The following is a 23,288-nucleotide window of genomic DNA, read 5'->3' as shown; positions in this document are numbered from 1 at the left end:
TAACTAAATGTTAAGTGAATGTGTTAGGATTGATTTCCCCTAGAATTAGATAGTCTTATATTGTTTGGTCTAGCCCCTATTGTGCAACTCTTGTTTGGGTCCAACCGTTGTAGTGTTGGATCTCTCAGCATAAGAACTGCCTAATTCTAGTTGAGTATATTTAGTATTCATAAAATAGTTGATTAATGTTGATAGAAGTTTCTTTCCACCGTAGGATAGCAGGATGGAGTGGGATTCCTAGTGAGATAGGAAAACTATTAGAGTGTGTTAGTGTAGGCATATGTGTGAGAAGAATCCTAGAAGGAGAATCTAGAAAGATTATTTTGGTGGATGCTCGTTCGAGCACATGAATATATAAATAGAATGTTGTTAGTAAGCAGTGACTTGCAAACTATGATATAATACTTGGTATGAGTACGAATAGGTGTGGAAGGTAGTATATGCCCATACTACCGGAAGCATAGAATTCGTACGAGGATTAGGCAAAGTCGAACAGGTTCCTAAGGAACTTGTAAATGAGTAGACAATATGATATAACTCTTTCTATCGATCGTATGATTATGGAAAGTTATAATGTGAAGGATTATGGTATTAGTTCAAACCGAAGTACCGTGGATGATTTCGGTTTGGGTGATGCAAACATGGACAACCAATTTGAGTTTAAGGTAGTGTGGTCCTAGTTCAAGTATCAGCTTAAGTCGCGAGACTCAAGAAACATGGAAAAGCTATTTGGGTTTGGGTGATGCAAACATGGACAAGCTATTACTTGCTGTGACGTGGTTATTTCAATATCCCAATGAGATGGGAAGAAATTAGACTCTTATACGTCAATAGGTAGCCGAAAGGGAAAACATTCTTTCGTAATAGTTTCGGCCTTGAGGAAAAAAGTCTGACTTGTTATGGATACTTTGCACCTATCAGTGAAGGAATGTAGACATGTGAATATGCGGATGGTTTGGCGGAAAAGGTGAAGACCATGTCGCAAGTCAACTCTTCGACTTAGTTGAGGAAGGAGAGGTGCCTCTGAGGAAGATTGTGCGCATAAAACCAGAGTTTGGACTAGAGATACAGAAAGGAATTTATGGCCAAGTATAGAACCTTGCACCACTAGTATCAAAGATGTTTAGGATTGTTGATGCTCTTGGTAGGAAATGGAAGCTGCGGTTGTGACAATGTGTGTGGGAAATTACTCTGAAGTTGTGATGCGTCTTTATGAGGGTGTTTCTTTCTTGGATAAGTGGATGATTACATCGATAAGTAACATGAGAAGGAGGTGTATTCTTCTTCGTAAAATAGCCGAAGAACATCAACAAACGTTATGGTGCTTATTATGTTCAGATCGACTCAACTCCGTTCTTAGTTTGTTGACTTATAAGCAAGATATGCGGCTAGATTCTTGTTGAATGGAAATAGTTTCAAGTTGCTTTGGGAGCATGGAGATGTTGGAAACATTCAAGAGTTATTGCAGTTGTCAAAAGTCCATGCAAGAGCATACAGAATTGGGTTTACATAGACTCCAAATTTTTGGCTTAGCCCTATTGTCTATTCTTATCTGATAGGATTCTAAGGTTGAGCTAATTATTTGGAAGGATTTATTATTCTATTATAGGTATGGTCCTTGAGAATCGAGGATTTAAAGTATTAATCGAGCGGGTTCGGGGATATGATATTGTAAGCGAGAACCGGTGGCAGTTTGAACACTAAGTGAGGGGGGGGGGACTAAGTATTCTTATTAGAATTTGAGATACGGTTTGACTTTCAGCTACAACTTTGTAACATCCCGGAATCAGGTATATTTCCTTGGCCCTTCTTCTTTCCTTAAGTTGTCAACTTTAGCCCTCGAGTAGTTTGTGTAATAATCGAGTACGTTGGGCGTAATAGAGAGTACGCCGCGCGTACTCGTGAGCGTATTCATGACGCGGAGGTTGCCTAGTACGCGGGGCGTACCAAGGAGTACGCGGGGCGTACTAGGCCCATAATGAAACCCTAATTCTTAATGATCCCCCTATTTAAAGAACGTTATGGCCTCATTGTTGGCCACCATTTCCAGAGACTTTTCCATCCAAAACCCTAATCCTCGTTCTTATAGCTAGAGTGCCTTTGAGAGCTTGTTAGTGTATTCTTGAGCTTTAGGAGTGGAAAGGAAGCTGTGGAGAAGAAGGAGCAAGAGCCCAAGCACTTGGATCTGAGCTTAATAGTGTGAGAAGCTTCATTTGGAGGTATAAAGCTTCAAACTTCCTTCCTTTTCTGTTTGGTGTACATATATGGGGTGTTTTAGGGTTTTTGTCCCAAAAGTTGACGGCTTTGTGAGTTAATGAGCCTTAAGAACCGAGATCTCTCCCTTACTAGTGTGTTTCGTGTTATAAGGTCATAAAAATCCAATCTTGGTCATTAAGAACTAGCCATGCATGGGATATGAGCTTAAAGAAGAAAAAGGATGAAGGTTTTGAGTGTTTGAATCCAAACCAGCCATGCAAAGGCAAAAAGTCTTCGACTTTATGGATTAAGAGACTGTAGGGGGTCCAGATCTATATTTTGAGCTAAGGTCTTAACTGATTAAGACCATAAGTGAGATAAAAGTAGAACTAGGACGTACGCCTAGCGTAAATCCCAATACGCGGGGCGTAGGGGTCAAGCAGCCCGATATCTGCGTAGCAGTCGAGTACGTCCAGCGTAAGGATCTGGTACGTGCAGCGTACTCACAAGCGTTGACTTTTGTTGAATTTTATGGTTTGGTCAACAAGTGGACTTTTGGACTCATGAAGGGGTAAAATGGTCTTTTACCCTTCTGTGAGAACATAGGGAGGGTTGTCTAGCTTAATGAGTGCAGTTATTAAATGAGAATTTCGTTTGTGTGTATTAGGCGGGGGCTAGACCGGAGATTTGAGTCTGAGATTACTCCGAGATAGTTCGAGGTGAGTCTTCTCACTATACATTACCTAGAGTGGTAGTTATGTGTGACCAGAGGGTCTTATGTGCTTGTTGAGTTATGCATGATTGTGTGATATGTATTGTATGCTATATTATTGTTGCTTAGACCGGACCGGAGGGTCCAACGTACTATGAGGCCAGAGGGTTGTCAATCAGATCGGACCGGAGGGTCCAACGAGCTAGACCGGACCAGAGGGTCCAACGAGCTACGGGACTGGAGGGTCCCGCTGAGACACATGGGCCGGAGGGTCCTATAGAGTATAGCCTCGAGTGGCGAATTTGTTGTATGTGGTATTTTGGGGAACTCACTAAGCCTTCGTGCTTACCGTGTTATGTGTTATGTGTTTCAGGTACCTCGGGAGATAGCGGGAAGGCGCCGGTATGATTGTACACACACACACACAGTTGGGATGGAACATGTTAGAGGATCCTGGATTTGAATAATTATGTTGAAAACTTGTTGGTTGTTTTTGAGAACTTATGATGAGACATATGTTTTATGAATTTTAAAATTGAAATTTTTTTTTGAAAAATCTTGCCGTTATAAGGTGGTATCAGAGCCTTGGTTTGAGGGATTCGGATACACCTTCGGGCATATATGGACTCAAACTGAGGATTTGAGAAAAGTTTTCAAAAAGAAACGATTTTTCCAAAACGAGTAAAAGATTTCAAGAGGAAGTGGAAAAGAGCAGTGTGTACAATCAGCCATCACCCGAACGGGGATTTCCCAAAATACCCTTATGTTATGTGTTATGAGATTTGTTATGCATGCTAGAGTAGGCTAGGTATTCATATTTAGGGCTAGAGTGGCCTGATTTGTGATGCCTTAGCCTAGAAGTTACTGCTACTGTGAATTACTTCGAGTGTGAGTAGGTAGCCGAGAGGAGCTTATGAGAGGTCTACTGGAGGGTAGCCTGCGTTCAGCAAGATATAGAGTACTTGTGATCTGGAATCCTAGGAGGACGACTTGGGGTGAATACTGATGTGGTGTGGAAGGTAGTATAGGGCCCGTACTACTGGAAACACCGGACCAGTGAGCAGTCCAAGTAAGAATCCTTATGGTACTAAGGAACAAGTAGGGTTGAGTGTCTAAGTGTGAGAATATTCGAGCGAGTCTCTGATTTCTTTTGTGCTGTGTTTCAGAGACATTATGGTGGGTACGCGCCACAACCGAGAGAACAGCGGTGTTAGCGATGATGAGATTCGCAGGATGATTCATGATGAGGTGGTTGCAGCCCTTCGAGCTGAGATACCAGAGATGTTTGGGTCTATCAAGACCACACTGATTGAGACATTTGACGAGCGGTACGCTGCTCTTACCGATGCTGCTGTTGATGCAGCCACCGCAGTCGTCGCTGTTGCTAGGCCATAGGGGGTGACTCGTTGCTGTACAGGGAGTTCAGCAACACGAAGCCACCAGAGTTTGATGGGACTCAGGATCCGATAGCCGCGATGAGATGGATCTCTGACATTGAGGGATGCTTCTACACATGTTCTCTTCCGGAGCATCTGAGGGTGCGGTTCGCGCGGAACCAGCTTCGCTTGGGAGCGAAGGACTGGTGGAAGTTTGTGACAGCTGACCTTACAACTGCAGAGCTTACCGTGGTAACTTGGGAGAGGTTTACCGCCATGTTTCGAGACGAGTATGTTCCCCCGGTGGAGAGGGAACGGTTGGCCCAGGAGTTCTTGTCCCTCAAGCAGGGGACTGAGTCTGTGACTGTGATCACACGGATGTTTCATGAGAGGGCGTTGTTTTTCCCTGAGCATGTGTCTCCTGAGCAGGTACGTATGAGCCGATATCTGAGCATTCTGAGGAGAGACATTCATGAGTTCGTGGCGAACTCGACATACATAACATTTTCCGAGCTCCAGGCAAATGCTCTGAAGAGGGAGATTGAGCTAGAGACTCAAGCCATGGAGGAGGCGGAGTCTCAGAGGAGGGATAGGCGGCCGACACAGTCTCAGCCGACGGGCAAGCGGGCAAAGCCCGCTGATTCGAGATCGTGAGGTCAGAAGGGCCGCACTTGTGGTCAGTGCGGCAAGAGCCATGATGGGGTATGCAGAGCAGGTGTGTGTTACAAGTGCGGGAAGGAGGGGCATATCGCGAGGGATTGCCCCAAGGGTTTTTCGGTTTGCTTCCATTGCAACCAGACTGGCCATAGGAAGGCCGAGTGCCCGCAGTTGCTTCAGGGATCAGCGCAGGGATCTGCGCCTTCTATTACTCGAGCTACAGAGAGTCGGCCCGTGAAGGCCGAGGCACCGAAGGCTCGTGGTAGAGCCTTCCAGTTGACAACGGAGGAGGTCCGTGCAACACCCGATGTTGTGGCTGGTATGTGATCTTTTGCTTATTCTTTTGTTTATATATGGTGCTTATTTGTGGTATGTTCAGGTACTTTTCTTATGAGATCTGTACCTGCTTTGGTGTTGTTTGACTCGGGTGCGAGTCGATCTTTCATATCCCTAGCATTTAGTCGTCACATCAGTATCCGACGTATGGCGTTGAGTCGACCTTTGAGAGTCTCCATAGCTGATGAGCATGCTGTTTTTGTGACTGATGTGCTCCGGGGATATGTGCTTGAGATTTTTGGAGTCGAGTTTTCGATAGATTTGGTACCTATCGCGATGGGGGATGTCTGTGTCATCATAGACATGGACTGGTTGAGCCGATTCGGAGCCGTGATCGACAGTGAGCGTCAGCTGGTGACCATCCGAAACCCTAGTGGGGGAGTACTTACAGTATTCGGTGAGGGTACCCAAACTGGATCAGCATTTTGTTAGGCTGCTCGAGCGAGGCAGAGCTTGCAGCAAGGTTGCATGGGTTTTTTGGCGTATGCGTCGGATACGCGGGATGTTGCGGAGAGACCGAGTACTGTCGCTGAGGTTCCGGTAGTTAGCGAGTTTCCGGACGTTTTCCCCGAGGAGTTGTCGGGTGTGCCTCCCGAGAGGCAGATGGAGTTTCACATTGATTTGCTTCCAGGGGCGGCACCTATCGCCAAGGCACCCTATCGCCTTGCACCGCAAGAAATGCAGGAGTTATTCTCGCAGCTTCAGCAGCTATTGGGAAAAGGATTTATCTGGCGGAGTAGTTCGCCGTGGGGAGCACCGATCCTTTTTGTCAAGAAAAAGGATGGCTCGCACCGGATGTGCATTGATTACCGGGAGTTGAACAAGCTGATGGTCAAGAACCGTTATCCACTCCCGAGGATCGACGATCTGTTCGATCAGTTGCAGGGTGCATCTTGGTTTTCCAAGATCGATTTGACGTCTGGTTATCACCAGATGAGGGTTCGTGAGGAGGATATTCAGAAGACAGCATTTAGAACTCGTTATGGGCATTACGAGTTCGTGGTGATTCCTTTCGTGCTCACCAATGCACCAACAACGTTCATGGATCTCATGAACCGGGTATGCAGGCCTATGTTGGATCGTTCGGTGATCGTGTTCATCAACGATATTTTGGTATATTCGAGGTCTAGAGAATAGCATGAGGAGCATTTGAGAGAGGCCCTCAGAGTATTGAGGTCGGAGAGGCTTTATGCCAAAATCTCCAAGTGCGATTTCTGGTTACGAGAGGTCCAGTTCTTGGGACACCTCGTTAATTAGAATTGGATTTTAGTCGACCCGGCCAAGATTGAGGCGGTTATGAGTTGGGAGGTGCCAAGATCCCCCACCGAGATCAGGAGTTTTCTGGAGTTGGCCGGCCACTACCAGAGGTTTATCAGAGATTTCTCCAAGATTGTTGTTCCTCTCACCAAGTTCACCCGAAAGGGCGTTGCTTTTGTTTGGGGTCCCGATCAGCAGACCTCGTTTGAGACCCTTCTCCAGAGATTGTGCGAAGCGCCAGTGTTAGCTCTTCCTGAGGGAATGGAGGACTTCGTGGTTTACTGCAATGCATCTATATCAGGGTTAGGTGCAGTGCTTATGCAGAGAGGGTACGTGATAGCTCATGCATCGAGGCAGCTGAAACCTCATGAGACGTGGTATCCCACCCACGATTTAGAATTGGGGGCAGTGGTGTTTGCCCTCAAGATCTGGCGCCACTACTTGTACGGGGTTCGGTGTACCATTTACACGGACCACAAGAGCTTGAAGTATCTGATGGATCAGCCTAACCAGAATATGCGCCAGAGAAGGTGGTTGGACGTGGTAAAAGATTACGACTGTTAGATTCTGTATCACCCGGGTAAGGCTAACGTGGTAGCTGATGCCCTGAGCCGCAAGGCGGAGAGTGCCCCGATTCGGGATATATGCATGAGGATGACAGTGATGACTCCGATATTGGATACCATTTGAGAGGCCCAGGCGGAGGCCATGAGACCGGAGAACCACAGGAAGGAGCGGGTGATCGGCCAGGTATCCGAATTTTTGATGGATAGTCGGGGACTTATGACCTTTCGAGGTCGGATTTGGGTGCGTTATACGGGCAGGGATCGTAGCACTTTGATGGAGGAGGCGCATAGGTCGAGATGTTTGATCCATCCCGGGGCCACTAAGATGTATTTAGATCTGAAGAGAGACTATTGGTGGCCCTGTATGAAGAGGGACGTCGCGTGGGTAGTAGAGAGGTGCTTGACCTACCGTCGGGTCAAGGCAGAGCACCAGCGTCCACATGGTCCATTGCAGCCTTGGGAGATTCCCCAGTGGAAGTGGGAGCAGATCTCGATGGACTTTATCACCAAATTACTGAGAACGATGCGTGGAGTTGACGCGATCTGGGTGATTGTGGATAGGTTGACGAAGAGTGCTCACTTCCTTGCTATTAGTGAGAGCTCTTCTGCTGAGAGACTGGCAGAGATTTATGTGCGAGAGATGGTAGCTCGGCATGGAGTGCCGGCGTCCATAGTGTCGGATTGGGACGTGAGTTTTAATTCCATATTCTGGAAGAAGTTCCATGAGGAGTTGGGAACGCGATTGAATTTTAGTACCGCCTACCACCCACAGACAGACGGACAGAGTGAGCGGACGATTCAGACGCTCGAGGACATGCTTCAGGCATGCGTTATGGACTTCGGTGGGAGTTGGGACACATACCTACCCTTGGCAGAATTTTCGTATAACAACAACCATCACTCGAGCATCGGTATGCCTCCCTTTGAGCTTCTTTATGGGAGGAGGTGTCGTACTCCCATCTGTTGGGGAGAGGTGGGGCAGAGAGTTATGGGCGGCATTGAGATTGTGCTGAAGACGACTGAGCAGATTCTGCAGGTCAGACAGAGGTTGCAAACGGCGCACAGTCGTCAGAAGAGTTACGCAGACAGACGACGATCAGAGCTTGAGTTCCAGGTCGGAGATGTTGTGCTTCTGAAAGTTTCCCCATGGAAAGGAGTAATTCTGTTTAGGAAGCAGGGTAAGTTGGGGCCTCGATATATTGGGCCTTTCAGGTTGATTGCCAGGGTAGGGAAGGTAGCATATCAGCTGGAGCTACCAGAGGAGTTGAGCCAGATCCATAGCACCTTCCACGTGTCCCAGTTGCGGAAGTGTGTGGCTGATGAGACGGTAGTAGTACCATTAGAGGACATCCAGGTGGATGCGAGCATTAATTACATCGAGAGGCCGATCACGATCCTAGATCGGAAGGTGAAGGTTATGAGGAACAAGGAAGTACCCCTGGTTCAGGTCCAGTGGCAACATCGGAAGGGGTCCGATTTGACTTGGGAACCAGAGTCGGAGATGCGGGAGCAGTACCCCGAGCTATTTGCGGAGCAAGACTTCGATGGCGAAGTCTGAATCTAGTGGTGGAATTGTAACATCCCGGAATCAGGTATATTTCATTGGCCCTTCTTCTTTCCTTAAGTTGTCAACTTTAGCCCTCGAGTAGTTTGTGTAATAATCGAGTACGATGGGCGTAATAGAGAGTACGCCGCGCGTACTTGTGAGCGTATTCATGACGCGGAAGTTGCCTAAATGAAACCCTAATTCTTAATGAGCTCCCTATTTAAAGAACGTTATGGCCTCATTGTTGGCCACCATTTCCAGAGACTTTTCCATCCAAAACCCTAATCCTCGTTCTTGTAGCTACAGAGTGCCTTTGAGAGCTTGTTGGTTTATTATTGAGCTTTTGGAGTGGAAAGGAAGCTTTGGAGAAGAAGGAGTAAGAGCCCAAGCACTTGGATCTGAGCTTAGCAGTGTGGGAAGCTTCATTTGGAGGTATAAAGCTTCAAACTTTCTTCCTTTTCTGTTGTGTGTACATATATGGGGTGTTTTAGGGTTTTTGTCCCAAAAGTTGATGGCTTTGTGAGTTGATGAGCCTTAAGAACCGAGATCTGTCCCTTACTAGTGTATTTCGTGTAATAAGGTCATAAAAATCCAATCTTGGTGATTAAGAACTAGCCATGCATGGGATATGAGCTTAAGGAAGAAAAAGGATGAAAGTTTTGAGTGTTTGAATCAAAACCAGCCATGCAAAGGCAAAAAGTCTCCGACTTTATGGATTAAGAGACTGTAGGGGGTCCAGATATGTATTTTGAGCTAAGGTCTTAACTGATTACGACCATAAGTGAGATAAAAGTAGAACTGGGACGTACGCCGAGCGTAAATCCCAATACGCGGGGCGTAGGGGTCAAGCAGCCCGATATCTACGTAGCAGTCGAGTAAGCCCAGCGTAAGGATCTGGTACGTGCAGCGTACTCACAAGAGTTGACTTTTGTTGACTTTTATGGTTTGGTCAACAAGTGGACCTTTGGACTCATGAAGGGGTAAAATGGTCTTTTACCCTTCTGTGAGAACATAGGGAGGGTTGTCTAGCTTAATGAGTGCTGTTATTAAATTAGAATTTCGTTTGTGTGTATTAGGCGGGGGCTAGACTGGAGATTTGAGTCTGAGATTATTCCGAGATAGTTCGAGGTGAGTCTTCTCACTATACATTACCTAGAGTGGTAGTTATGTGTGACCAGAGGGTCTTATGTGCTTGTTGAGTTGTGCATGATTGTGTGATATGTATTGTATGCTATATTATTGTTTCTTAGACCGGACCAGAGGGTCCAACGAACTATGAGGCCAGAGGGTTCTCAATCAGACCGGACCGGAGGGTCCAACGAGCTAGACCGGACTAGAGGGTCCAACGAGCTACGGGACTGGAGGTTCCCGCTGAGATACATGGGCCGGAGGGTCCTACAGAGTATAACCTCGAGTGGCAAATTTGTTGTATGTGGTATTTTGGGGAACTCACTAAGCCTTCGTGCTTACCGTGTTATGTGTTATGTGTTTCAGGTACCTCGGGAGATAGCGGGAAGGCGCCGGCATGATTGTACACACACACACACACACAGTTGGGATGGAACATGTTAGAGGATCCTGGATTTGAATAATTGTGTTGAAAACTTGTTGGTTGTTTTTGAGAACTTATGATGAGACATATGTTTTATGAATTTTAAAATTGAATTTTTTTTTTGAAAAATCATGTCGTTACAAACTTTATGGGTCAAAAAAATCTACCGTTCAAGTATGCAGGGTTGTATAAGATTAGGTGTATTCCCTCTAAGGTTTTCTGGACTTCCAACCAAGCGTCAGAAGGAAGGCAAAAGTTGATTAGATTGTGGGTACAACTCGGGTAGCTAAATGGGTTATTGACTACATGGATGCACGTGTTGTCCTTGCAACATAAGAGTTGTTGGACAAGGGACTCACTCTGGCCATTAGTTCCCTTGGTAGCGACATGTACTTTCGAAAGAAAGCAGTTGGGCCACTCCGGTGGTGTTTTTTGTTGAAGGAGCTTGGTTAGGTCGCAATAAAGTTCAATTATTTTGGTCAAGTTCTGACATTGTTGATCGGCTTGAAAGGACGAAGTGTGTGCTTTCTTCGCAAAATGTTATGGTAGATATAATCATAAGGGTGTGATTAAATTGGTGTTTGAGGGCACCCTTTTGATGGGTTGTGACTAGTATATTTCGATCGATACTGCTTAGTTATCTATGGTGTCAGTCATGAACAACTGAATCATTCGGGAAAGAGGGGCTATGTCATGATGTAGTAGAAGTGGGTAAGGATTGGATTCTTTGTCGAGTTCTATGTATTAATTATTGATTATTGGGAGATTCATCATTGGAATTTTGTTGAAGGAGCTTGGTTAGGTCGCAATAAAGTTCAATTATTTTGGTCAAGTTCTGACATTGTTGATCGGCTTGAAAGGACGAAGTGTGTGCTTTCTTCGCAAAATGTTATGGTAGATATAATCATAAGGGTGTGATTAAATTGGTGTTTGAGGGCACCCTTTTGATGGGTTGTGACTAGTATATTTCGATCGATACTGCTTAGTTATCTATGGTGTCAGTCATGAACAACTGAATCATTCGGGAAAGAGGGGCTATGTCATGATGTAGTAGAAGTGGGTAAGGATTGGATTCTTTGTCGAGTTCTATGTATTAATTATTGATTATTGGGAGATTCATCATTGGAATTTTTATTGGGTCAGTAGGGTATCGTCATTGGTTGTCCAAATTTTTTAGATTTGGGTTTTGTCGATTTGCTAGTCAAGTGCGTGGTGTAACCTCAATAGTTTAAGGTCGGAAAGTTGTTCTAAAGTTTGCACAAATGGATTAAGTAAGATTTCATGTGTCAATGCTAATTGGGATTTAGGGTATCGATGTCATCTCATGTGTTAGAGGTGGTTGGTTAGTCGAATGTCGAAGATCATAGTGAGAGTCTCCTTGATGGTAGTGGTTCCGAACCCACCAAGTTTCTGCTCTATTGTGAGAGATTCTAAGAACTTCTCCATATTAGGAGTTTTGAAACGATTGTCAAATGTTAATGGTCTATTTATATTTTTACCTAAGGTTTTGAGCCTTATTGAATGATTGTTGGTGGACATTCTGATTTGGATCGACAGTTGGAGGAAATGTTCATTGTTTGAAGTCATGAATGTGTATCAAAGGTTTTCCTTTTCTTGTAACACCCCATTTTCACCTTGCAGTATAAATGATTGATTACATAAAATAGACTTTTTGATAGAGGACTATTTATGTATATAGTCTTGACAAAAGTTGTAGTAGTCGTAAAAACGAATTTGTACATATAAAGAACACCAAAATCTAACTTCGTATGAGGAAGTTATGATTTTTAAAAGTTTCAGCGTAACAGTGTATGACACAGAAACTTAAATTAAGATTGGGTTATTGTTAGGGAAAACAATCTAAACGATAGTCGAAGATCTCGTCCATACCTATCTGTGGATATAAAGATACTCAAGAACTGATATCGTATGAGAGAGTTATGAGTTTTACATGGAATTTCATAGTCTAAGCTTATAAAAAATATAACTTTAAAAAAAAGTGAAATTCAGCTAACCGAGTCTAAATGGAAGTTGTATATATCGTTGATAGCTAGACATGGATATGAAATGCATCGAAAACAAAGCTAGTACAGGGAAGTTATGCGATTTTTAAGAAAACAAAATTTCCCGCACGCAGTCGCGCGTACAGACAGCTTGTGCAGCACACCCTGATACACCACCAGAATTGCGACATGTGTCACCACTCCCAATGAGATGTGTGGCACATATCTGGTCTATGCACAATGTGCCCTTTGTTTTTCATTATAAATACCCTTTAGCTCTTCTTTCATTTCCACACCATCCAATCTCTCTCAATTTTCTTGTTAGGGTGCAAAGCTCTTCATTGGATGATGTCTTAGGCTTTCCTTTATTTGATATGGGTTATGGGTTGAACTCGCCTATAAAATACTTATATAGTATTCATTATATAGGTTTGAGAGCTCCTAATGTATAGATGAGTAGTGTAGTTATAAATATATATATATATATATATATATATATATATATATATATATATATATATATATATATATATATATATATATATATACAGAGAGAGAGAGAGAGAGAGTATTGTAGTAAGCAAGCAAATGCTTCTACATTTTTATACTACTCCATTATCTATATAAATTGTGCTTAAACGTTAGATCAAGTCTTATCGACGTTGCATTGATTCTTAATTCCACATTTTTCATCTTCTATGGGATCTTACATGTGTCAGAGCTTAGTGTTTCAGGTTTAACAAAATTTTCAAGACCAATGATCCTAGATGGCAACTTTCGTTTGTAATTGACCTAACGATTCAAAATATTTGGTGAGTCTGTGCATTAGATCTATTTACCACAATAGCATTTCCTTAATTTAGCCCAAATCTTGTGATCAATATTGTTCATCTTGATTTTGGTTGGCCCAAAATCATCCCAATCACCTGCTTAGCTTTGTTCTTGCATCAAAGTGATTCAAGCACGGCTTATTTCTTTTGGATTGAGAAAATTATTTTATCTTTGAATCAGAATTATGTTCTTATCGCTCATAAACATTGATTCAATTCTGATTCTTCTTCTTTCATTCCTTGATCGAGTTCATCAATTGATTATATCTTGAACATATTTTTATTTAGTCTCATCTGTTCTTGATTTTTGAAATTGAATCGATTAATTGGTATTCTTTTGTTCGATTGGGTTTTAATTGATGTTTGGATGAGTGAATCGAATCTTGTCATTAAATCGATTCGTTGAGACATTTCAGAAAATGATTAGCTAATGATTTCTAGTGAAGAACGAATGATGAAAAAGACAAATTTAATTGAATATATATTTTGATATGAAAATGGATTTGGAGGAAATCGACTTGGTGTTTCTCAATATCTGTTTTTGGAGTCAAACAAGAAAAGTCAAAGTTTGAATTATTGTTTATATAGAAACAAAGAGGAAGTTGAACCGGAACGAAAGGTTGTGATTTGGGTGTATGTCTCGCAAGTGGAAGGTACCTTTGCAAATGTATGTTTTGTAATCATAACGAAGGGCTAATTTGAAATCGATGTTGGTTCAATGTTTCATTTTCAATGGAGAAATAATTTTGGGTTTGTGATTTAAGGGCTTGATATAGAATGAAAGATGAAAGGTTGGCTTCGCTAGTGCGTTGAAATCGAAGCTTAGGATTTTAACAGTGCATTTCTGTTATGAACCAAGAACTAGCGATAATGGGTTTTTGTTTTGTGATGATTGGTTTTCGATAGAGAAGGGTTAGGTGATGATTTCCGCTAGTTGGTTTGACAATTGTGATTCGCAGTTGATGTGTTTGAATTGTAAACAAAATTTGAGTATGCATATTACTGGCATATGGACTGGAGTTTAGGTTTTGCATTCGATGGTGGTTCCATGGTAAAACCAATTTCAATTGGGAAGTTGATTGAGAAGATAGCTAAAGTCTAAGGACTAAGAGCGAGTGGTCGAATGGTTGGTAGCGTATAGCTCGATAACGAATTTTTTATTGTCAATTGGGAAATTATGACTTTGCTAGTGGTTCGATTGTTGATCACAAAGTTTATTTTTGGAAGGTCGATTGGGAAGCTATTCATTCGTTATTGGGTTTGAAGGCTTGAGAACGAAAACATACTTCGATAGGAAGTAAGTGGTTCGATGGGAAGTGAATGGTCGAATGGGAAGCCTATGGTTCGATGGGAAGTGGGTGCTTCACATTTGTTCGTTGTGTTTCACATTTGTTAGCTATTGTCATTCATTCTTTTGCATCTGATCTAATTTGGGGAAGAAGCACTCACAAGATACATAATTGGTCCCTAAATTTTCATAAAAAGTGACACTTTTTACCCAGAAATCTAAATTTTTTGACATTTTGGAGATTTTTTTGGGAATTTCAAGATTTTTATTTTTGCAAAACATTTTTCAGCAACATGACGGGTTTTTTTTTCATTTTTAAAGTCAAAGTTGTTCGAGAAGTCAACATTATGAAAATTGTCATATTTTTCGTGTTTTATGGTTTCGAAGCTTCAGGTTTTTTTTTTTGCCTTCAATCAGTGGGGAGGATTTTATTGCCAAAGCCACATTAAGCACCTTCTCATTCCCATTTGAAGTTTTATAATCATATTTTCATTATAAAAAGGAGGAGAGATTATGATATGGGTATTTAAAATCGAAAGTTTTTGTATATTCATATTTGGCGAATGATCATTTATGATTGAAGAGCGATGTGGCCTTGAAAGGAAATTGTTTATGAAGTGATTCGGATTCGATTTTCCAAAATGGTTCGTTTTTAGGAAGGGTTTGGACTGATTGAAGATTTTTTGGGTGTGTTTTTAAGCTCACTCTTGAGGTCTTTTCGGAAAGTCGCACTTTTTAGAAATTGAAGTCGGGTCTTCCATTCCAAGCTTTGAGGGGAAGAATGTTAGGGTGCAAAGCTCTTCATTGGATGATGTCTTAGGCTTTCCCCTATTTTATATGGGTTATGGGTTGAGCTAGCCTACAAATACTTGTATAGTATTCATTATATAGGTTTGAGAGAGCTCTCATTGTATTGATGAGTAGTGTAGTTTTAGAGAGAGAGAGAGAGAGAGAGAGAGAGAGAGAGAGAGTATTGTAATAAGCAAATACATGCCTTTACATTTTTATACTAGTCCATTATATATACAAAGTGTACTTAAATGTTAGATCGGGTCTTATCGATTATGCATTGATTCTTAATTCCGCATTTTTCATCTTCCATGGGATCTGACATCTCTCTCAAGGTCCTATTTTATGGGTTATTTTTTGGAGTCTTAGGAACTCCATTTTCGTGAAGCTCCGAGGTAGAGAGTCAGGCAGACCAAAGTGCTCGGTATCGGGCCCTACTTGTGACTTTTTAGGTTTTTCGCTAGAAACCTATGTGAGTGCAGCTATGCTTACTAAGCTTATAATTATGATTATAGGCTTTATTAGGATCATATAAGTACCCATTAGTAATTAATTCATGTTAAATACATTGATCGGTTTAGTAATAGGAATGGTCATGTCGGCTTGGTTGTTGGATTTTAGAAAGGCTATACGTCGAAATGGTCCTACCTCCCGACTCTCCAGGCTGGCTAACCCTTAGTTGATAGCCATGAAAGTATATTTTGAATTAGTGAATGATCTATCCCTTACCAAATTTTCATTGGGACTAATAGGTTAAAATTTTATAGGTTAGTACTCGTTCAACACATTACATGTTAGTTGAATCGCTAATATAATCGCCCGGATAGCTGTGAATATTCAGAGTCATTATCCGGGTGAGTTATACTCTAGTATGTATCCTATGTATGTTAGGATATAGATACCATGTAGTATGCACTTCAGTAATTAGACTAGGATAGTAAGTTGCATGTTATGTGGATTGTCGGTATATGTATGTTTATATATATGCAGTTAAGGGCGGACCAACCTTGTGCTGAAGGCCAATAGACTCATGCGGACTAGCTTTAAGCTAAAGGTCAATGATAGCGAAGCAACTACATGTTGAAGGATATATCTAGGACGGATCAGCAACATGTTAAAGGCCAAGGTGCGGACCAGCTATAAGATAAAGGCCAAAATGTGTATGCATTGTATATGTATTTTGGAATATGGTATATTGCAGGAACTGATTAAGCCTAGCTCTTACCTAGTTGTTAAAATGTTATTTAGGCACTTCATTGGTTCGTGAGAAGGGAAATGTTTGATTGTACTCACGTGCATTCACAATCATATTTCCGCATTACACTCTTATGTAATTGAATAATTGAATAAATAAAATGAATTTTTTTATGAAAATCAGGACGTTTAATTTTGTTTATGAAAGTTGTTTTTATGAGTTCAGCTAGCAGAAATGGAGTACTAGTTCTGGAAATTGTGACCCATAGGGTTTACAATAACACCCTTGGATGATCTATCAAAAGTTCATTCGCCTAGTTCGTGTTGAAATTTTAGATATATTGAGAGGTTATGGTTTGTTTATTGGTATGCATATAGGAGCAATTGGAGCATGATGACTTATTAGGAATTAAAGTAAACGTTTGAAGCCCTTTGGTTGCGATTCAACTATTAGGGATTTATTGAGTTGTTAGGTCAAAATGTTTTAGATACCCGTTGCACCGTAGGACGGCGGTATCCCTCTTCGAAGGAGGTTCTTTGATAAATATATTTGGAGGGTGATTGTCAGTTTTTAAGGATAATTATTATGGCCTCAAATCAATGGATTTCCAGATTAGTTCGGTTTACTGCTCATGTTATTTTTCAATTATATGGCTAAGATTCCCGAATCAAGAGGATTTCCAAGTTTTTGAATGACCATCAGTGTTGGGTAAAGTGGGTATTACGAATTGGGTGAGATCTGATAGATGGTAGAAAGTGATGATGTTGTATAGGTTGTAGGTGGTATCATAACCTCTTATGTTTATATGCTAATTCAGTGAATATCCTATTGAAAATCATTAAGGAAATGCTATAGAGTTTACTCTACGCATTATAGCCAAGATGGATTTCGAGGACGATATCAAAAAAAGTGGGTGATAATTGTAACATCCTTTTTTCTGATAAGATTTATCCTTTATGATTAATCAATTTAGAAAGATTAGAGTTCTTGGTTAACACGACACGAAGATGGTGTGTGTCGCGGTGCGGCTACGTCATCTAATTGGAGACATGGTAAACTGTGGACTGTGTTGCGGTGGCGGCTGGCTGAAACCCTAGTTCTCGGGATTTGGGTCATATTTAATGGTGTAAACTCTAATGGTTCCTCAGAATCATAAGCCTCCCTCTCCTTATTCGAATCCCTAGCTCAATATTGCATATTAAAAAGTGTATGATGTTCTTATTGAGATTTTAAAGATGAAGAAAGCTAGTGAAGTTTGGAGAGATTGGTTGAAGTGAAATTTCCACCTTCATGTCACTTCATAAGCAATGTAAGTGTCAAAATTTTCTTCCTTATTCGAATTAATGTATTTATCAAAGGCTTTCATGATTTTTCATCACATTTGGGTCCTTATGATTTCACGTTCTTGGAGTTTGATCAACTCAATAACTTTAGTTGGAAAGTAATTATGTCTTTAGAAAATAGGAAGAAGAGAAAGGTGTTTTCTAGTGTTCCTTGGCAGGCATGCAAGAAATTATATACTTTAGTGAACAAAATATTGTTAGGATTCTAGATTTTTTTAGATCTATCCCTTGGAATGGATAAATTTGAAAATTTATCCATTCAATCGTTTATAAGAATCAGATATAATGAGCCTTCATTTGAAGAGATTAAGTGCTTAACGAATGAGATGTTCTGTCAGTGGGAACATGACGTCGTTAAGGATTGACCACAACATGGTAGTCAAGGTAGTCGCATGTCTGTTTTGTTACGACTGGAGCACAACACGGCCAATGACTAGCCATGGCCAGTTGGTCGTTCGTCGTTGACTTTTTTACTATATTGACTTTTGTTCAAATGTGGTGCAGTTATGTCTTGGACTGAGTTTTGAACGGAAAAATGTTCTTTTTGCTAATACAATGAGAATAAATAGGCTAGAATGTCATAGGAAGGAAAGACAAGTGTTGTACCCTAATGGCTAAATCAAGGTTATATATATATATATATATATATATATGTGTGTGTGTGTGTGTGTGTGCATGTTTTTGTGTAGTGGCTTGAAGAAGTTTCAGTACCATCTAGTTCATTGTGTGGATATATGTTATCACATAAAATGATTTTGTGTTCTCTCGAACTTTCCTAATACGTGGACTATATGAATATGTTATGTAAATCCACGAAAAGCATATTTAGTGAGGGAAGTTGTTATGGATTGAACAACTGGAGAAAAGCCTCTTATAAATATAATCGAATTGTTTTGGTCTTGGTGACCATGTACTGATGGTCGTAGCATTGACTACTAGAGAATAGCCTCTTAAGTGAGAGAAGTTTTAGTTGTACCATGGTAATATGTTGATCATGAACACCCTCTAAGAGAGAAGTGTGATCAGATGATCTATGTTCTAAAGAATAACCTATCAGAGGGAAGTCCTAGACACCATGGTTAAGAGTATGCTATCAAATATTATGTGTTAGAATGTAAGTAATATATGATTTATTTCTTGATGTTATATACTACCTCAAGGTAGATTGTTTTTTTGGTTTTGGATATTCGAATAACAGATTGTTTCATTTGAATGTTATTGATAAATTGTCACCTATTCAATTTTAGACTGAGTTATGTCAATTTTAGAAGGATGCATGAAATTTCAAAAGATGCTCATATTCCACCTATTTACATGAATTTGAAAAAATATATAAGATGCATGCTAACAAACGCTACAAAACAATCTTTTCAAAATTTCACTAGAAAATCAGCTATTTTGGAATGTGTACACAATGATTTGTGTGATTTCCACTCAACTCCATCTTTACGAAAGAAAAAGTACATGGTCACATTCATTGATGGATGTACTCGGTTTTGTTATGTGTATTTGCTTAATGCTAAAAATGAAGCAATGGAAAAGTTTAAAATATACAAAACCGAGGTGAAATTGCAATTAGGTAGTCCGGTTAAATATATTAGAATGATCGGGGAGGTGAATATATGGATCTCATATACTTCTAATCAATGAGTATCATTCATGAAACCAAAACACCATCCTCGCCCCAAAAATGGAATTATCGAACACAAAAAGCATGTTTTAAAAGAAATAGTAAACTTGATGCTTTCTTACTTGAGGTTGAGTGAAGGATTATGGGGAGAGGCGAGTTAACAACCTACAATTTTATGAATAAGGTTCGAAATAAAATGAAAAAAACAGTCCCATATGAACTTTGGTTGAAGAAAAAGCAGAACTTGAACTCTTTTTGGGTTTGGGGATGTCCGACAATTGTAAAAATCATCGATCCCAAAATAAAAACTTTTGGAGAGCGTGGAATAAGTTTCATATTCATTGGCTATGCTGAACATTCCAAGGCATATATGTTCTACGTAATAGAACCTAATGATCTGGTACCGGTTAACACCGTTATCGAGTCACGAGATGCAAGTTTTTGATGAGATGCGCCTTGAATCGATTAAAAGGCCCAAGGATCTGACTTTTGGTGCTAATAAAATGCAAAATCTAGAAAGTCAAGATGGTGTTGTTGTACCAGAAACACAAGAGCTTAATAGTAGCAAAAGAGGTTGAATTGTAGAAGATTTTGGTTCTGACTTCCAACTATGCTTGGTAGAAGGTTCAACGTATGAACTTGGTATTCAATACTATTATTGTTATAGTATTGAAAATGATTGTAATACTTATCAAGAGGCCATGAAGACTCTAGATATTGTCTTTTGGAAGGAAGAAATTGATTAAGAAATGTCATCAATTTTTTAGAACAACACTTGAGTGTTGTATGATTTACCTCCAAGTTCTAAACTACTTGGTTGCAATGGATATTGAAAAAGAAAATGAATGTAAATTGGACTATCGTAAGTACAATGCCCCGTTGGTCATTCCAGGTTTTAGGCAAAAACTTGGTGTTGACTATTTTGATACGTATGCTCTCGTTGACTGTATTTCTACCATTAGATTGTTGATTGCATTGGAAAGTGTCCAAAATCTGATTATCCATCAAGTGGGTGTTAAAAAAACCTTTTTAAATGGTCCACTAGATGAAGAAGTTTACATGAAACAACCATAAAGCTTTGTTATGTCCGGTAAAGGGTAAGTGGTATGTAAATTCGTAAAATCTTTGTATGGGTTGAAACAAGAACCCAAAAATTGGCATCAAAAGTTTGATGAGGTTATTTTGTCATCTAATTTCAAGTTGAACCAATGTGCAAATATTTTTATAGTAGATTCAATGATGTTGTTGGTACAGGTATGATCATTTGCTTGTATGTAGATGTCTTGTTGATTTTTGTTACCAACCAAGATCAAATAGATGAAACAAAGCAATCGTTTTCATCTAAATTCTCCTTGAAAGGCTTATGAGAGGCTAGTGTAATTCTTGGTAGAATAATTATGAGGGTGAACATGGGCTTAGTAATTACTAAAAGTCATTATACCGAGAAAAATCTCAACCGGTTCAACGTTAGTGATTGTTCTCCTGTAAACACTCCTATGGATTCATGTTTGGAATTAATGTCTAACACTAGCATTCCTATTTCACAATTAGAATACTCCAAGACTATTGGTAGCTTGATGTATGTTGTGACAAGTTACATGCCTTATATAGCTTATGTTGTGGGTAACTTGAGCAGGTATACTAGTAATCCCAGTGCTCAACATTGGCAAGCAGTTAATAGAATGTTTAATTATCTCAAGGGAACCATGGATTATGGGTTGAGTTACTTAGGAATTCCTTCGGTTATAGAAGGTCGTTCGGATGCAAGTTGGATAACAAACACGGATGACCATTCCTCAACAAGTGGTTATGTATTCTTGCTTAGGGAGGTGCCATTTTCTTGGGCTTCCAAGAATCAATCTTACATTACAAACTCGACAATGGAATCTAAGTTTGTTGCATTAGTTGTTGTTGGTAAAGAAGCGGAATGGCTAAGGAATATATTCTACGAGATTCCTTTGTGGTTAAAACCGATAACACCTATATCTATCCTTTATGATAATGCACCCACTTTGGCAAGGGATTATAGCCAAGTCTAGACACTTTGGTGTTAGACATAGTATGATTAGAGAACTAATTATGAATGACATGATTTCGGTTGAGTTTCTAAAATCGCAACAAAATTTGGCAGATCACTTGGCTAAAGGTTTGATAAGAAACTTAGTGCACAAGTCTGTTATTGGTATGAGATTAAAGTCCATTAAATTATGTAATGGTGATACACCCAATTCCCTTCTAATATGACATTAGGAGTTGAATTCAACATAGAAAGCTCACACTTATAGATTGGAACGTATAAAGTGAGATCCCAGTTACATGTTTGGTTCTGTAGTTGACCAAGTTGAAGTGTAGCAGCATTTCAAGAGGTTGGGGACTTGGCCTTGATAAAATCATGAGAGGGTTGGGACACACGGGTTTATAATAGTGTTAGGTTGTATTACACTAGAAAATTCAATAAATCATTATGTATTTTACTTTAAGCTATTCAGTTGAGTTGAAGGGTTCAGTTCTTAGAACACATTGATTCTCTAGTTTTTGAATTTTTTGATACTAAAATGTGAATTCAATCGTGTTGACATTTTCATCAATGTACTGGTTTGGTTTGGTTTGTTTAGATAGTTTTATGTTTGTTCATGAGTTACACTAAAATAGGGGAGAATTGTTTGTGAGTTTAGTGTCACATGAAATTTTGTGTAATTGGAACTGACATGTGAGCGAAGGGGCTTATCGTTTGTACTCTATATTATATCTTTTAGAGAATGTGGAGTTTTTTGTAATTTCGCTTGTGTTTGTGTGGTACCAGAGCCATCTCGGTTCAAGATTGAAGATTGAGTGGGAACAACACAGAAGAAAAAGGAGAAATTGAAAAAAATAAAGGTTTTCTATGGCTTCTCAAAAGAATATATATCAAACCCTACTTCTAAAATTTAGAGGAAATAATTATTGTCTTTGGGGCATTCAGATGAGGGTACTTTTCGAGTCTAAGGATCTCTGGAACATCACTGAGAGTGGATTTGATGAACCAGAACAAACTAATTATACAAGTTTACAGCAAATTCGTGAAGTTAAAGAAAATAAGATGAAGGACAAGAAAGCATTATTTATTATCTATTAGGCATGGATGACCACATACTTGAGAGAATCTCAAATTTCCAAACATCCAAAGAAGCCAAGGATATGTTATACAAAACTTATCTAGGAGAAGATAGAGTCAAAGTGTGAGAATGCAAACTCTTAGGTGTGAATTGCGGATTACTACAACAAAGTTATAGTTTTACTCAATTAAATGAGATTGAATGGTGAAACTCTTGAAGACAAGAGGCTTGTAGAAAAGATTACTCGAAGGTTTACAAGGAAATTTGAGTACATCGTTCTTGCAATAGAAGAGTCCAAGGACTTGCACATAAAAGTATCTATTTCCTCTAGTTCGATTATATATGTAATCTTCTTCTTTTTCATATATTTCCTGCAACTATTCAATTATTGTTTATGTCTAGTTTGATCTCTAATAGGGTAGGTGATTAAGTTTGAACACGATAATTAGGAACGTCGTGGAAGAAGATGAAATAGTGAATGGGCTGATGAACTTGGAAGAGGATTGGTGTGCAAATCAATGTAGACTAATGCAATGCACTGTAAATATGATTTCGAAGTATATAATCATATCCAATTGTATAAAATCGCAATATTGTTCTGAAAATCATATAAGTATATGCGTGCTTGAGAGGAGCGGAGAACAGTAGAAATCAATACGGTGTGCCCTGATTGGTGCCATATATTGAAGAATCATTTGGATGATCGTTGACCCGGAACTAAATAGAAATCAATGATATAGCGTGATTGATGCTTCGAGTACGTATACCGTAATAGATTCTCTGATACCATGTAAGCAATATCTATGATTAATTAAGTTATCAAGTGAAGAAGGCGATAGAAATGAGCCATCGTCGTATTTTCCATTCAACTAAATTCTTAATCGCAATAATTAGGAACTAGGGATTTAAACTAAACC

General features: G+C 40.0%; 1 protein-coding gene across 2 annotated transcripts in view; it reads right to left on the bottom strand.

The window, feature by feature from the left end:
- The window catches only part of LOC145160894 (disease resistance protein At4g27190-like), a 35,715-nt gene that overhangs the window by 10,245 nt on the left and 2,182 nt on the right, over positions 1-23,288 (bottom strand). The gene's annotated exons all lie outside the window — the stretch shown is intronic.

This window comes from Lactuca virosa, chromosome 1, assembly GCF_052849685.1.
Source record: "Lactuca virosa cultivar CGN04683 chromosome 1, Lactuca_virosa_CGN04683_v6, whole genome shotgun sequence".
Lineage (NCBI taxonomy): Eukaryota > Viridiplantae > Streptophyta > Magnoliopsida > Asterales > Asteraceae > Lactuca > Lactuca virosa.
Note: the sequence above shows the minus strand (reverse complement) of the source record. Positions and strands in the feature narration are given on the sequence as shown.